This window comes from Symsagittifera roscoffensis, chromosome 2 (genome assembly GCF_963678635.1).
Source record: "Symsagittifera roscoffensis chromosome 2, txSymRosc1.1, whole genome shotgun sequence".
In the NCBI taxonomy this organism is placed as follows: Eukaryota; Metazoa; Xenacoelomorpha; order Acoela; family Convolutidae; genus Symsagittifera; species Symsagittifera roscoffensis.
This window is the reverse complement of record NC_087063.1, coordinates 66,344,655-66,362,127: the sequence shown is the minus strand read 5'-3', so window position 1 is coordinate 66,362,127 and position 17,473 is coordinate 66,344,655. Positions and strand designations below refer to the sequence as shown.

The 17,473-nt window shown below is 37.8% G+C and overlaps 3 protein-coding genes across 3 annotated transcripts in view; 1 reads left to right on the top strand and 2 right to left on the bottom strand.

The window, feature by feature from the left end:
* LOC134840224 (CD63 antigen-like) overlaps positions 1–17,473 on the top strand; it is a 228,371-nt gene that overhangs the window by 9,000 nt on the left and 201,898 nt on the right. The window lies entirely within an intron of this gene.
* Positions 1–17,473, bottom strand: part of LOC134840223 (PDZ and LIM domain protein 7-like) — a gene marked incomplete in the record, with an annotated part of 361,076 nt that overhangs the window by 231,852 nt on the left and 111,751 nt on the right.
* Positions 1–17,473, bottom strand: part of LOC134840218 (androglobin-like) — a 606,395-nt gene that overhangs the window by 533,612 nt on the left and 55,310 nt on the right. The window lies entirely within an intron of this gene.

Here is a 17,473-nt window from a genome sequence, read left to right as displayed (position 1 = left end):
TTTCTTTCTAAATTTCGTTTCTGAAAAATTTTCGGTAGTGTTTGCAACCGAACACTAGTGACAAAGACCTTGGTTACTCGAAGCACCAAAGGTTGGACGGTCTTGCATTTACAATGCATAGAAAACGACCTGAATTGGGCTGTCTTTCACAATTGATATAACAAAAGTAACAAACTTTTGTTTTTTGGCAAAATTTTTCAATGATGATTATTTTGAATTTTTGAATTTTCAAATTATCAGACAGTGATCAAGGCATACATAAACACCCAATACAAAAGAAATAGGAACTTTCAGCGTTTTTGAAAAAAAAATTCAAGTGAAAAGAAAATAAAAGCAAAAATTATCGTATCCAGGACTACGTTATGCACATAAAAAATTAAATTTTGCATGCAAAAAATTTTTTTTCGAAAAATGTTTGTTTGCGTACGAAATTTGATTTGCGGTTGAAAAAAAGACCAAAAAATTTTTGGGCCAAATTTTCAAAATTACTTAAAAAATTTTTTGTGTAGCTATCAAAAAAATGCCAGTCATACAATTTCCATTTATGGGAATTGTATAATAAGCATTTTTTTCAAAAAACGAAATTTTCGGTTTTTTATCACCAGACTGTTTTATTAGAATCAAACAGCCACAGATATAAGTTCATATCTTTTTTCAACCATTTTTAGAAATTGTATGAAAATTGTATGACAAGCATTTTTCCACAAACTTGATGTATGGAATTGTATGATAAGCATTTTTGGTGTATGGAGGTCAACCCGGGCTCCCTAATCGCGTGAGAGGATGTCGCGCAATCCGATTGGCTTGACTTGGCCATTTGGTCAATAAGTACCACTGATGTACGCTGACTTGCAATACTAAACTTCAGTCGTATGTCGCTAAGTTCGTTGATAAGTTCACCTGCCCGAATGCGCGAAATGCCGTGATCAATTTTCTTCCATTGCTTAGCATCGAACTCTGATACTGTTTTATGTACACCAATTATAACCACATAATCCGGCCCAAATACCAGGAAATCGTGCCAGCAAACAATTGCTGATCTGTGTTCGAGGGAACAGTTCGGAGTAGTGTCGTTTGTGGCGCACTCTACAAAGTCATATTCTGGGCTCTACATGTGGAATTGATTGTGGTTGTAATACAGATCAAGAAGAACAATCAGCGGCTGATGCAAACCTTTCAAAGCCTGATAAATTTTCAAGTTGGACTTGTTCGCTTCACTTTCTATGTACAATTTACGCAGCCGGCCGTTTATTGATTTCTTCCGATTGTCTTGCGACGTCCACATCTGGGAAAAGTAATGGACGCTCATTGCGAGAACTGCAATTCTCTTCAAACAGTTGTTTCCCTTTTTGAGTGTAATCATATTTGGTTTTATATTTGAAATCCATCTTGGCGTCTCCGTTGTTCAAATCCATTGTTGTTGCATGCAAAGAAGCCGAGAAATCAGCTGTTTTTCGGAAATTTTTTAAACCATAAACAAAGTTTTATTTATATACGACAGTTAAGCTACAACTATAAAAGCAAAATTGCCTTACTTTCAGAAAATACTGCTTTTAAAAATGCAGCTTTTACTTTCGTCCTAAATTTTCTGGCAGACCCGTAGAATATTTGTTTCCAAAATGTTCCCGTAAGTATATACAGGGGTGGATTTAGGGGGGGGGGGGGGGGAGGGGGGGGGGGTGGCGGACGCCCCCCCCTCCTCAGGGATTCGAACCACTGCCGACCCAAAGGGTCCCCCCCTTTGTACTATTTTGAGATATCCATTTTTGGTGATGGACCCTAAAATTTTTCTAAAGGCGCCTTCGGTGCCAATATATACTAATTTTGAGGGGGGAGCGCGAGCCGAAAAACTCAATTTTTTGGTCAAAAATTTTTCAAAAAGTGCCTAAAAACGCCGTTTTTGGCCTGTTTTTTCAAAATTTTGCCTGCATCGCAGAAAATTTATCCAAAATAGGGACAAAACAGTGCTTTGGGAGAGCTCGAAAAATCAATTTGGTTTACCTAAAAAAAGTCGACAAAATTTTCAAAAATTTTTTTGAAAATCCTAGATCCGCCCCTGAGTATATAGATAATGTTTTTCCAAAAAAAATAAACATTTTGTTCTGGGTTCAAGTTAGTCAAGCCGGTATCAACTGTTGGTTTATTGGTAGTTTCTTTCATATTTTACACTGTGATGGACCTGTGGGGGGTCATACAACTCAGTTACACTTAATGACGACTAAGCAATGGTCCTCACTCACATAACAATTTTTTACAATCGTAAAATGAGCATTATCATTTGACAAACAATGATGCTCATGTGCAACCCCCTCACTGTATAAAATTTGCGTACTCCAATATGTAGCTTTTTTTCAACAGATTGGCTTCAACTCTTGCATTAATCCAGCTCGATATCGATCACACCCTGGACCTTTGCGGGGTTGATATGCTTGACTTTAGCCTCCTTGAATATGCCCAGGAACTCATTTAGTTGTGCTTTGTCTGTTTTTTTGTCCGCTACCACTATAATATAACAGAAGGCTCTGGCTCTCGTATAAATAGCGCAACATCTTCGTGTCCATGTCTGAGAACACTACATTAATGAAGCAGGCTGCGAATTCAGTGGAGTAAAAGTTCTGCTCACGCGAATTGACGGCTACACCAATTTTCGTTCGAAGATTATTTATTTGTTGCACCAGATGCGTGTAAAAGGGGTCTTCTTTTGGATCAAGAACGAAAACTTTTGATGTAAAATATTTTGCCTTATTAAAAAGCGAAAGAAAATCAGACATTCTTTGTAGACATTTTTGAAAAACTTCGTTTAGTTGGTCCGTTTTGTTCATCGGAATAGTATTGTGCATGACGTCAATGATAGTTTGAGGTCCATAAATCATATGACCGTGGCTAGGATGATGTGACAGCTCTGGAGGGCATATGGCAAAGTTCTTCTGCTCAGTATCTTTGCGTTGGATGACTTCTGACAAGCTCTTTAGGTTTGCCACTGAGTTCCAAGAGCTGCGGTAGTTGTGGGTGAGCGTGACCAGATCAAAACATTTCCACATTGAGCTATTCCAGAAGCCGAGTCCAATTTGGTCACGCGCAAGATGGCACTGGCTGAAGCCAACTGCAATACATGTGCATTGTGTCAAGGAAAGGTTGAAGTCACATGCATGAGCGTCATCAACATAAATCACTACCTGGCTTAGTTCCTTGAGAAACTGAAATTTTTTTGTGTTATCATTTCGTGTGCTGCAATGAATAACTCCAATTCTACTTTGCCATAAATCCGGATCGAATTCGTCTTCCGACACGTCCATAAAACTTATTTCGGCTTTTTCAAAAATGTGTTTGTATTCGACAAATTTGAGCTGGTTGAAAACCAGGAGGACCATTTTCGGTTCAGTATTTGTCAATGCTTGGCGCAAAAACCTCGCTAGAAGCATCAAACTTTTTCCAGATCCCGGACATCCAGTAATGACTAACTGTGCTGATTCCTTTTCGAAAGCTTCCTGCTGGTTTTTTGTGATGTACTTTATACCCAGGATGTTGTTCAAAAAATGGGTATTGTTTATCTTAGCAGATTGCAACCTTTCTGTTTTCACAACATTCGAATTGGGTAGTCTTTCCTTGTAACTACTTTCTATAGTTATTTTGCTCGCTCTCAACCGTTTGTCTGTTTCATTTATGTCACTCCTCAGGCCGATCGAGGAGCTGTCCAAAGTATCCCCATTTGTTGCCCAGAGCATCCAAAGGACATGTTTCACCTTTTCAAAGTCTCCTGCAGAGTCTTGCCCTGAAACTGAAACTGAATCTTTTTTCTCTGTTACATTTTGTTGCCACCAATTTGCGAACTCCCCCAAATCATCCGCGAGTATGAATTGAATGAATTGAATGTCAGATTGCAATTCGGAAGTTTCTGCTGGAACAGACTCTACCGCTATTCTTTTGATTACTTGCGTTTTTTTATCCATCTCTTTGGCTGCCTTTTCTGTGAAACTCGAAATAGACTCACTTTTCACTGCGTTTTTCACTTCAATTAGAACGATGTAGTCTGGTCCAAGTACAACAAAATCGAGCTGGCCTTCGTCAGAGCTCTTCCTATTGTTGAAGTAGTGTATTGTATAGTAGAGAAAGAATAGTCAAATCTTCTTGGCTTGATTCTCTTGTTTTTTTTCCAAAAATCAAACTAAATTCTTATATAATATGTGAGGTGATTAGGAGCATAAGGCTTGTCATGAAAGCTGTTTTTATTTCGATTGTTTTTGGATCAGTTTGGAGTTTTTGGTTTCATTATTTATAAAGACTTTGTTCCCTTATGCAGTTTTTCGTTTTTCTGACTATTTTTTCTTGTGTATATTGTCGTTTCTCCATTTTCATAGTTGAAACCTTTTTTTAACATAGAAATTAAATTTTTCATGATCTTTACGAATTTGCTGTTTCTTTGAGAAATTACGGATTTTTTGTTACTGTTTCAGTTTTTCTTCAACCTATAAATTTAATCAGGCAAAAATCACTAATGAGTAAACTTTCAGTCTACGTTTTTGCTTTCAGTTCTGTCCCATTTCAGATTTGAGGTAGAAAACTTTTAATTTGTATTTAGTTTCTTTGTAATAATTCATTTTAAGCATGATGTTAAGCCTAGATTTTTACTCGTTTATTTAGAAAAAAGAATAGTTTTTTCCTTAAAATTGATTCTAGGATCGTTTTGAAGTCTGGCATGTTTCATTATGTAATCAATGTGGCCGCAGTGTTTGCTGCAAAGTTTCTAGTTTTGTATGTCTTTCGAAATCAAAATGAGGGAATTAATCAGAATTTTGATTTTTCATCGCTTCGTAATTTTTCAGATTTACGAAGTTTTCCACATCTACAAAGTAATTGATTTTTCTGGGTTTAATGAAAAAAAGTTATCAATTAAATTAAAATCAAAAATGAAATATAATCGAATTTAATGTGTTTTATATTGTTTTCATATGTCAAAATTAATCGCTTGAAATCGATTTAAAATTTGACTCAGCTTCCTTTTTTTACCGACGGTTTTCGGTGTCTGTTCTCTGTCCGTTCCCGACGGTTCGTTCTTCCGCTCGCTGCCGCTAAAACTGCAGTTTTCTCGGATTCGCCCGCGCGCCCCACGACTGCCCATTCACTATCCTCATCTTCGTCGCCTTGGTCCTCGCTGTATTCGACTATTCGATTTTTTTTTTTCATTTTTCGCGCTCGTTCCATATCTTCGTCTTCGCTGTATTCGACTTTTCGGTTTTTCTTCGTTTTCCGCGCTTGTTCCATTTCTAACTGATCCTTCTCCGCTTGCCTCTTATGCTTCGTAGGCTTGCTTGGACCCGGGGTGTTAGCGTCGATCCCCTTCTCAATTCGGCTATTTTCAGCCGCCAATCTAAATGAAACACCACTTCGCCTTAGTAACGACCCTTTTTTCATTTGCACCGTGTGTTTTGTTAGTTTTTCAATTTTTTGTGGTTAACGTTTATACCTTTTTGGGTCCTTTGGGTCCGTTTTCCCGGTCTTCTGGTGTACCGTCGTGGTACTGGTTTTGTGTCGCTTTAACTACTCTGGTGCCTTAGGCAACTCTCGTGCCTTGGGATCCACCACCTCTGTGGCCTTAGGGTCCACGTCTAATTGGTCATTTTCCGCGTCTGTCTCGATCAGGTCATTCTCATCCAAAACCCTTGGGGTTTTACGGTTTTCCGGGGCGTACACGAGATCACTACTTTCCTCTCAATCGAGATTTAATTCCACATCAGGTACAGCATTCGCAATGTCTAAACAAGATAATTTCTGGTTAATGACATTTTTCCAATTTAGATATTTCAATGATGGTTTTTTTGTCAAATTTCGAAGGGCCGTATTTGCTTCTCTTCCATGGTAGGCCTCAAATAGCGTTAGCTTAGTCTTAGAATGCGGCACAAATCGTAAGGAGCTCAGTGCACGGGATAACATTAACCCAAATTTATAGTTTTTGTTTTCCTAGAGATATGTGAGAACGTAGTTTTTTAATGAGCCAATTGTCCTTTCGACCATCCCCGTAGCACGGTGATCCTTAACCGGAGATTTGATAAGTTCAATACCCTCATAATTACAGAAGTTTTGTATTTCATTCGAGAAGATCCCAGTTGCCTGATCCATATGTAAACTCCTTGGGTGCCCATGTGTATTTATGTACTTCCTTAAGAATTTTAATACATTTTTAGACTTGTTACTGGAACAGACATAAGCCGACGGCCAATGCGAAAACGTATCTACTGCTACTAGAACATATTTCTTCCGACCCCGTACATAGTTTACCGGACCCCAAAAATCTAATTGAACCAAATCATTAGGTTCCCTGGGCACATAGGTGTCCCCCATATCATTTTTTGGAATGTCCGGTTTAAGATTTTTACCTGCTTCCAGGCAGCTTTCACAATATTTGGCTGTGGCCGCAAAGATCCTATGCATCAGCGGTATTCAGGCGTCCTTCGCCGCCGCAAACTTTTTATCCCGCCCATGATGGTTGTGATGCAATCGGTTTAATACTGCTGACGACATATCCTTCGGTATGGCCAGCCGGCCATCCATCCATAAGCAGTGTTCGCGCACAGCAAAATCGTTGTAATGTTGAGCGTAATATTGCCCTAATCTAGTGATAATGTCCTTGGCCCGTCGGTCCTTATCTCGGATCGCGTCGCGGATCGTCTTCAGTATCGGGTCCTTTTCCAAATTGGCTTCGATTAATTTCAAATTTAGAATCTCAGGGTAATCAATTTTCTTAACTTCTCGACTATCAGTAGGCACTATTGAATAAATCCATTTATCGCTTTGCACAAGGGGATAAGATAATCCGGGGAACTGATGGGGAAATGAAATAACAGTGTTTAACTTTTTTCGAATTAGTCGGTTTCGGAATAACTTTATCTGGCGGTATTTCTTCTATATCAGAATCAGAACTTAAACTCGGCGACTGGTTTAATCAATTTAAAACTACATTGAGGTTTACATTTCCGGAATGAGTGGAGGTATTGACAATAGCGGAAGGTGTGTTCGGATCGCTTTTCTCGGGTGAATTTATCGATGACATATTCGTAATTTTTTCTTTAATATCACAACTTGAGTTTACGTATTGATAACTACGTCTGATTTTCTCGCTTCGGAATTTGCATATTTCCACCGGTATGCAAATATATCAACTCTGATTGGTTAACCGTCGGTTGCGTGGAACCACGCCCTCTAGTGAGCGCTTGTGCTCACGGTGAATATTTGCATATTTAGCCTTTCCATCAATTTCATTAGATACAACTTTTCTCTTTGAGTAGAAACATGACCGTCCGCCCTCTACCGTCAGATTTTTCTTAAATTGATCCATTTTTTGTTCCCCAGGCTTTAACTGGTCCTTAGGTTTCAATGCATCGTTGATCATTTTTATTTTCGCTACTGTAAAACTTTCATCGTAATAACTTGTCTCGGGCGCCGCTGCAGATGGAAACCGAGACAAATAGTCTGCCATTCCCAATTTTGACCCCTGTCTATGTTCAACTTTGAAATCATAGGGTACTAAGCGATCGTACCATCGAGTCAACCGGCTAAAGAATGTTTTTTTTCCTTTTGCGGAAGAATTTACTAGTGTAAGCAACGCCTTGTGATCTGATATAACCGTAAAATAACGTCCATAGATATAGTTTCGAAAATGTTCCGTATCCCACACTACCGCGAGTAATTTTAACTCGTTTTTAGAATAGTTTTTCTCGGCCGGATTAAGATAACGTGACGCAAACGAAATTGGGTGCCAGCCGGAGTCGCTGTACTGTTCAAACACAGCCCCTAGGCCATCGTGACTAGCATCGCAAATTATCCTAGTTTCACGGTGAATATCGAAATGTCTAAGTTCTACAATGTTTTTCACTAGCGATTTTAATTTTTGAAACGCATTCTCGCGATTCGGCGTCCAGACAAAATCGTTATTCTGACTCAGTAATAGTCTTAATGGTGCGCTCACTTCGGCGAGTTTTGGCAAAAATTTCTGCAAACTGTGCATCGAACCCATTAATGATTTTAATTGCTTTCTAGATTTTGGGGTTTTCAAATCTTCTACCGCTTGTGTTTTCCGAACTAATGGTGCAATGTTACTCTCCCCTATTCGAAACCTTAACCATTCACTCTCAGTTTTTTCCAAATTAGCATTTCCATAATTTCAAAGAAACGTTTGATACGTCCAACTTCTTCAATATCTTTTCCACTAATGCAAAATGCTCTACTTTTGTTCCCTTGGACGCAATTAGGATATCATCGATGAAAGCATTTGACTGAGGGAATTCCTTAAGTAAGTTATCAATGATTTTTTGAAAATCCGCGGGAATTGATGTGAGCCTGTAGAAACCGTTTTTAAAACGATATGTTCCCGTCGAGTTTCCGCGGACTAGTGAAAAATTGCATTGCTCGCTCGTCTTTTGTTCTAAGGAAACTTGTCCGTACGCGTAAGTGAAATACAAAGTTGTAAAGTATACATCTCCCACTTTTCGTTCTGCAATTATTTGACTTATCCCGTCTACTAGTTCGTCAATATTTGGCATTTGGTACTTATTTTTGTGTACCTGTTTGTTCAGTTCTCTTGATTCTAATGCCAGTTTTATACTTCCATCTTTTTTAACTGTGATTACTATAGGGGAGACAAAGTAATTTTCCGAACTTTCTTGTAATTTGGTGATATGACCTTCTTTTATCAACCGATCAATTTCTTGGTCTACCTTATCTTGTAGACTAATAGGCACCCAACGCCCTTTTTGTTGTATCGGCTTTAGATTTTCAAAGAATTCGGCTTTTACTTTAGCGTTTCGGATTTTCCTTATTCTGGTAAATAAATTTGGGTACAACTTACAGAAATATGTTTGTTAATTCATCGTATTCCTCCTCTTCCTGACTGCTCCCTTCCCCCGTGATTCCCATCACTTTTCTTCTTTGCACCAACTCCAGTCCTAGGGTACCCATCAGATTGCGCCTAAGGATTGACTGATGATATCCTAATTTTACTGACACTTGCGCTGGAGCTGCCCAGCCGTTCAACGCCATCGTCACCGCTACTTTCCCAAGTATGTGTATTCGGTTGTTTTTGTAGTCCAAGAATTCAGGTCCGTTATGCTGAAGATCGTCACTGGAGATCCGCTATCCACCTTTTCCTTCCCGACACCTCAATCTGGACTCGGGTTCCTGGGATCTTCAGTTCCGTCACGTTCTTTTTCTTGATCGACATCACCATGTAGTCATCGGATCCTGACGTCATGGATTCATTCTCCCCGCTTCCCTGCTGATTCACCCATGCCACTTGATCTTCAGCCGCATTGTCGACACTATGCATGCTCTGGTGATGCTCATTTTCATCCCTCACCAGTCCGACTCGTCCTCGTCCTCTCCACTGGTTAGTACCTCTTCTAACTCCCCTGCATGTGCGTTCAAAATGTCCCAATTTTGACATGCATTACATGTAGCTCCCTTTGCAAGACAACTCGCAATATGATCGAGAATAAAATTCGGCGCGTTACAATTCTAACACCTACGGTTATTTCCGCCGCCCCCACTGCTTGATCCTTGTGTATATCCGCCGCGTCCCCCGCGTGCTCGACCTCTGAAATACCCCTGTCCCCTTCGGATATTATTAACTGGCTCTTGTTTGATAGTTATCGGCGGCGCGGACGAAGCTGATTTTCGGTGTAGGATTTATATGCACGTTCACCTCGCTCATAAGACAGTGCGATCCTATAAAATTCCTCTGGTATTTGATGATCGTGATAATCCTCTTTGGCAATTCGATTCCCGCATGTTCATGATAAAAATCTCACGAACATTTTGGGCCGCAATTGCAAAATCACACCTGCCCGCAGGAGCACTTAATTCCGCGTGGATTTTCTCAAACATTTCATTTTCCCTCTGCTTTCTTCCATAGAAGAGTCCCCTCTCATGTGTCACATTTCGCTCGCGTTTGAAGACATTTTGCATTTCGTCCAATACCCGTGGGTACCTATCAATGTCACATTTTGCGATCATGCCCCAGTGGAACTTAATGATCCACTCCTCCCAATAGATAGGGGGTTCTGGCGTCCGTGCGTCCCAGAATGATACTATATTAAGCGGACTTTCCCCCTCCTTTTCGTTCCGCTGGCTGCGCCATGTTGAAGTAGTGTATTGTATAGTAGAGAAAGAATACTTGTTTAACTTTAATTGTAAAGCAACTGTAAGGCATCAAATCTAAATCTTACTGCAGCGTTCTGTTTTAGTTCGTACCGGACAATAGAGATCGCAAGGTCACGACAGCAGGTCCCCAGACAGAAAAGAAACAAATTCATATAACTTACATAAACTCAAACTGGTCCTTATCTCACTATTTAAACATTTTGAGCATTCCTTTTGGTTGTGATTGAAATCCCATAAAGCCTACTGAAAGTGAGTGCACTTTAAACTTTGAATCGCGACAATATTTTGGCCTTTTAAGTTTTCAAGCGCCTGGTAAATTTTTACTTCTGCTTTGTAGTCTTCCTGTTTTTTTTTGTGTCAGAACCAGCTGTAAGTTTTTGCTTTTCACTTTCAACGTCGGATTTTCGATGGATATCTATATATTCCTGATGAGCGGGACAAGTGGGAAACATTCGAGAAAACTCGTTGACTTGTGTGCAAAATGTTTCAAACAGCTCTTTTCCCCGTTTAAAATAATTCACTCTGTTTGTCATTTTTTCATAAGTTTTGAGAGTTCTCGTAATTCTGAAAATTTCCAGTAAATGAAAAAATGCGTCCGGTCAATGAGAATATCTTCAATTATTGACTGAAACTTCATATGCGCCGTATCAATTCCGTAGGAACACTTGTTTTTTCGATATCTGACTTGATTTTTGCAACTAATGACTTTCCAAATAGTGGACCATTCATTAAAACGTTGAAGAGGATTTTTAGCTTAAATTTTTGTGGACATTTTTTCACCGTTTTTTCAATGTTATCGGGGTTGTTCTCAAAGCGATGTTCATCCTCATATTATTCATCCTTAGTGCACCATATGGCGAACAATGCGTATTGTACTACATCGAAACTGCCTGTGATTGTATCACAGCTGCCGAGACGAGAACTAATATTCTCAGCCCACCACGACGTGCATCCAGACTCTACTAACATAAAACTATACTAATACTAACGTAAGACTTGCCAAAAATGAGCTTCAGAAATTAAATATATATATTTTTGAAAAATGGTAAAATTAAATGCATAATTGTTCAGCTTGGGGCTGAATGAACTCTTCTTCAGCTTTGATACTAAATGAGCTAAATGAGATTTTATTGACTATAAGTAGCATTTTCCATAAAAAATTGACCTGATCTGATTCGAACCGCATACATTTCTATCCTTTCGTAGAGTTTTATTGAAAAACTGTCAGGATTTCAGTAATGCGCCAGTTGTAACTATTAGCAAAACACTTAATAGCTGATTGATTTGCAAAATAAAAACAGGGGCTCTGGAGCGGGCAGGTCAATTCATCCCCCAAAGAATTTAGCAGATGATTAAACCAGCTAATATTCTTCTCAAAAAAGTTATATAAGTGAGGTTGGATAATTTATTTGTGGCATTTTTAGCCCCAAGTTTGCCGACTTTTCTATTTCCTCATATAGATCACGCCACTTCTTACAGTCATTTTCACTCGGTCGGCTGTCAAGTGCTCTTTGTGAGGCTTGAGCATATCCCGATATGCTTCAAAGAGAAAGAAGAAATTAATGTCAACTTTGATTAGCCTTAGGGGAACAGCTATGTTCAAGTTGAGCTACCCCACCTCCTTTATTTTCCGACTGGTAGTCATTACGGTATAGATATCCACCAGGGAAGCAGTTTCGAAAATAGGATTGATGTAGTATTCAATTTCAAAGTTAATCTGATTGTTATCGGCTTTGGCGCACACGTGAAATCCTGCGGCTATCTTTTCACAAAAAAAAACGCATCTCGTCTTCGATGATGGATTATCAAATCTGAAAAACTTCATCCAAAGAGAATACTGAGGTAGTCTTATTAATCTCAACTTATATTCTCAAAATAGATAACACTCGATAAATGGCTGCAAAGTGGCACTGAAAAAATATCAATATCAATGATAAATCTAAATTTTCATCGTATTGCTAATTGAGTCTCTATTCCATGATACATTGGGATGCATTCAGTAAACGATGTGCCACTAATTTACCAGATCAGTAAATCGAACTACTCAATAGTTACATCAACTGCGGAGTTATTTATAGAACTACTCTTAACTAGGCTAAAACAAACATTTTAAAACTGCGAGGCTCATGACATGAGTTGGGGTTAGGTATTTTACCAGACCGACCCTTTACCAGACCATAAAATGTCAATTGGAACCAGTTTAAAAATAGTATTTATAACCAACCATATTCTTGATAAAACTATCTCTATACAATTTTTCTTACTAACCAATCATGATCCATAACTAACACTGACAATTGTTTCTAGTGCTGAAACTACTCAAAGTTTCAGCACCAGAGCAATTTGAAAATAAATTAAAATGCAGTTGTTCTCCTTTGGAACAAGTTGCAGATAACTAACTCGCAAATACCAGTGTACACGACATCTATTGAGAATAGGAGATTACGGAATAAGATTAAGATTGGTACAAGACTAAAAAGTTGCACGAATCTATCCTGCCGAAAATTAGTTAGCGTGACGACCAGACGGTGTACCTTATCTGAAATTACTCTATGAGTGATCGCGCCCGGTCATAACTCATCTGGTGCGACCAAAAGTCTCGATCAAGACCTAATAACTAACTTAGATTTAGCATATTAGCATTACAAATAAGATCAAAAAGTACATTGCAAAATTGCAAAATTTTAGATAGCATAGACAACTTAATAAGTATGTCTCTACGTCTCAATATGTCTACTCCAATATTTCAAACGATACAGGCAAACACCGGCCAAAAACTGAACAGCAGGCCAAGCTTCTATATCGTGAAACGATGCAAACTGCAACGATTATTTCTCTACATGAAATAAAAGTTACTTGCAGCAATAAAACTCACCTTCAAGCTATACACTCTTGACGTTGTATAACCATTTTATTTAATAATAACGACTGATAAAATACAAAAATAAATAAGTAAAAAAATTAAAGTTAGTTTCCTTTAACTTATCAAAGTACCTTGCTTCTCAAGGGATTTAATTTTTTCACCTTTTCACCTTTTCCGCATCCTTTCATTCTTGTTTTTTTCATCTTTCTAAATTTTTTTAAATGTTTTACTTAACTTAAACTTAAAACCTAAATATTATCAAGGCCTATCTTTGCTTCGTAAAAACCTAAATTCACCTTAAACCAGATCAACAAGGCTTAATTTTAAATTTTTTTTGTTCAAAAATTATTTGATCATCAACGCTTTCCTTGGATCAATCAGAACAATTTTGTTCTCCCCAACTCCTTTTAAAAGTGTCTAACGGCTTCAAACGTCAATTCATTCTCCAATTCTTATCAACGACCCTAGATTAAAAGAAATTTTTGAACAACTAACCTTTCTATTTTAGATAAACAGTGAAGAACTTCAGTTACTCAACCTTCTTTTCAGTCCTTCCTTTTAGTTTACGCAGGCTTAAGCAATCATAAACTTAGTAAGATCTAAATGAGTATCTAACGATCTACTTGTGTTCTAAATTTACCTGAACCTTGTGGATTGATTTACTATTCTCCAATCTTTGATCACAAATCTAAGTAAGATTGAGTGAATTTTTCTTGAAATGAAACTTAAAAACCGAGAAAGTACAAATTCATTCTAAGGAATTAATGTACTCTCTCTCCAACCCGTCTTCACTCGACAATCTATGCCCCAAGATTAAGATAACCGCACAAAAACTTAATACAAGAAATAATTTAGGAAACAAACAAATAAAAGTACTCCACAATCGTTTAAATCCTAACGAAAGCTACGATCGTGTAATTACCCACATAGACAAAAACTAGGATATTCAGTAGATCGAAAAAACGAAAATTTTCTAAAACAACAAACGCAGTTTCGGAATCTGATCCAACTACAATCCAAGAGGATACATAACATTCTATGATCTCTTTTTAGGATTATCATGCACATGTATATTTTAAAAGCTTTCCTAATCAAAACCTTTTCCCTCCTAATTTTCTAGAACCTATACCACATCCAAACCCTTCCCCCCCGAACATGACCATGAGACCTCCTTCTTTTACATTACGATTGTGAAGATAACCACCAAAAACACTACATAAAAACCCAAATAATCAAGTAACGCAATTTGAATCTGAACCACAAGACATTGAATCAACAGCTATTTTAGCTACAATTTACTCAAAAACCAGAGCTACAACTCTAACAGGATATAAATTTACAGCAAAATTCTCAGAAAAAAAGTACATTGTTCACAAGTTTCAAACAGCAATAAATATAGAGTCAATCATGAAACCTTTCAAAACAAAGTAATATCGGAAGGCTTCTTCACATTAACGCCGAAAAATGCAGAAACGAACTATACCGTATGAAAATAGTCACAAAAAAGCACAAATTGTAAATTAGTAATTTTTCAAGTCTTCCCAGACACTGCACACAAAGCACAACTTGAACGCCATCAAGGTCATATTCAACTAGACGATACATTCCCCTATCACGGCGCACACGGTCGTTTAACCTACACCATACACGATAAAAAACGGAAACCACACATTGGAATAAATAACCCATCAAACTGTAAAGCAGACACAAAAAATTCTGGCTACCAGGAAAAATTTTTCGATTGGAAAATTCAATTAGAAAAGTTACAATTAACAGGAGATTTAAAGAATGATACCATGTTTTATCAAGGAATTTCTTTTACCTAAAACGATCAAAGATATTGCAACCCCACTACACAAACACAAGCAACCATTCTATTGCTTCCCTGAAGACACATGTACCACATTTCAAGTCGCTGAAATTAACGCATGAATGATAAGATTCCACTAAAAAATATTTTATAGAATCTATACTTTTCCACAAAATCAACCCTACTCGATCGAATTAGATCAAACCCACAGAAGTATAAAAACTATAGATGGTATAGAAAGAAAATTCAAACTTTTTCAAACTTACCCTGAAACAGAAGTATCTTGTTAACATCCCAAACCATTTTTCAAAACACAATATTCAAAAACACAATATTCAATATCAATAATGAAAACAGGCAAATTAATCATTGATCCAGCACATCCATAGCAAAATCGAGAAAACGAAAAATCCTCCATTCCAGTAAAATTTTACAAACATACAGGAAACACTGTCGGAAAAGTTCATCCATAAAATAAAGTTTGTACACGACTACAAGAACTTTCACTAATGAATAACACCTATTTTGGTGCAATCCACTACGATATACAACCCGATATGAAACTAGATTTCACAATAAAACAATTTTTCAAAAAGGCCACTCTCCGAATTAGAAACACTTCATCACTTAAGTGAACTCGAAAGAATATAAATACTACAATCTCTTGCCCTAGCAGTACTTAAAATAGCTGAAGCAGGATACCTCTAATTTCATTGACTATAAGGGAAACATTCTTTGGTAATTTAGTTGTACAAAGAAAGTTTCACGACTTTATGTTTTTGAAGATAAAAGATGCTACCAACGCATAACTATATTATATAAAAAACACAGTACATTATGAAGATACACTATCACGCCGAACCTACTTTTGGGGTAGAGCTGTCCCATGTGAATCCAACAGCGGCCACAATATAGTACAGTTTAACCCAAATGAGGTTAAGTATTATCTCCTAACTCCATACCCTGAATTAATGGCACCTCTCAAGAATTTTTCACCTGAAAGCATACGCACAATCGCTCGAAACCCAAACATCGATTTTCAATCAGAAAGAATTTATTCTAAATCCGAAATTCAACATCACAGAACACAACAATTTCAAGAACTCCCTACTAAATGGGATACAATACAAAAACAATCAAGCGATCAAAACTTACGGAAACTCGCTGAAACAGCAGGTTTCTCTGACATCTACCGACAAGACTATAGTGGATACTTTAAAGATATTAAAAACCATATATATCTCATCAGTGAAAATTACCGTCCACAGTTAATTTCACAAAGTAATTTTTTTTAGTTTTGTCAATATGAAAAAAGAACTCCTGGCTTTTTTAGGATGGCCAAACTGTAAATCAGAAAGAATGACTATATTATGCGCAATGCTTATCTTCATTGGATTTCTTTTTTCACTCGTAAAAGGAATCTATGATACATGCGCAATTCATACACAGGTCAATAGACAGGCAAGCGTAGCACGCAAACTATTTTCAGGATTTTTTGGAATAATTTCCACCTCAAATAAAAATGAAATCCTCGTTGACGCTCAGATTAGCGAAAATAACAAAAAGCTATGTACAAAATCAAACACATATGCCACTCCACAAGACAATACAATTTCAACGCCTACAGCACCACCACATCTACACAGCCCACAAAACAATCAAACTTTATCTTTAGTCCCACAAAATTATAGGATCAAACTTGTAACCACGGAACATAACTCTCAAGGTAGTAATTTCCCATAAAGTGCAATATCTCATATAACACTCCATCAACCGAATGTTGTCAACCGATATGAACAAATTGTAAAACAACCACACACAATAAACTTTCGTTCTCAAAACAATCATATTCTTAGCCCACGATGAGTCGACAGTTTGGATTCCTCAACCGTTCCCTTTCTTATCCGTCAAACCTCGAAAGCCACTCCTCTCGCATTTCACCCTCAGACCCCACCTCTTCTCCCCTGTCCAGTTTTTCTTCTAACTCACCACGCATGGACTAAGACGATTCAAATCAAACAATTTGCAACGCCATATCTAACTTAATTATTTCTGATGTAGAAACCCCTGACGATTTCCTTGACTCCGAACCTAGCCCTACAATATTTTCCCAACCAAATGTCTAACCCATAGCTTTCCCGATTCCTAATGAAACCTCTCCCTCCCCCTCTTCATACACTGACGCTACCACTATCCTTTCCACTTTGTAACGAACCTGACGCACCCAACTCTATTTTTCTACAACAACACCTTCATGATACAAATATCGCATGAACAATTCACCAGCGAACCCACTCGGCATCAACATCCGAATCCTCACTTCAATCTTTTCATTATACACCCACAAGAGCACAAACTTTTTAAACGGAAGCTTTTAACACTAACACCTCAAATCCTTTTCTATCATCTACATTCATCCCGATTATACACTATCACCACTCGCAACACACTAACACCCCAGAAACTTTAATTTCCAACTCACCATTTTCCCCCCAATATACATACTATTTAACAAACAATGGAAACCGTATGAACCACCCTTTCGTTGATGAAAATGTGCTAGCTCTCACACTCTCCTGGATCACCTACTCCATTTTTTCTGACCCACTTGAATTCTCCTTGGAAAATAACCCTGATGTTAATGAACT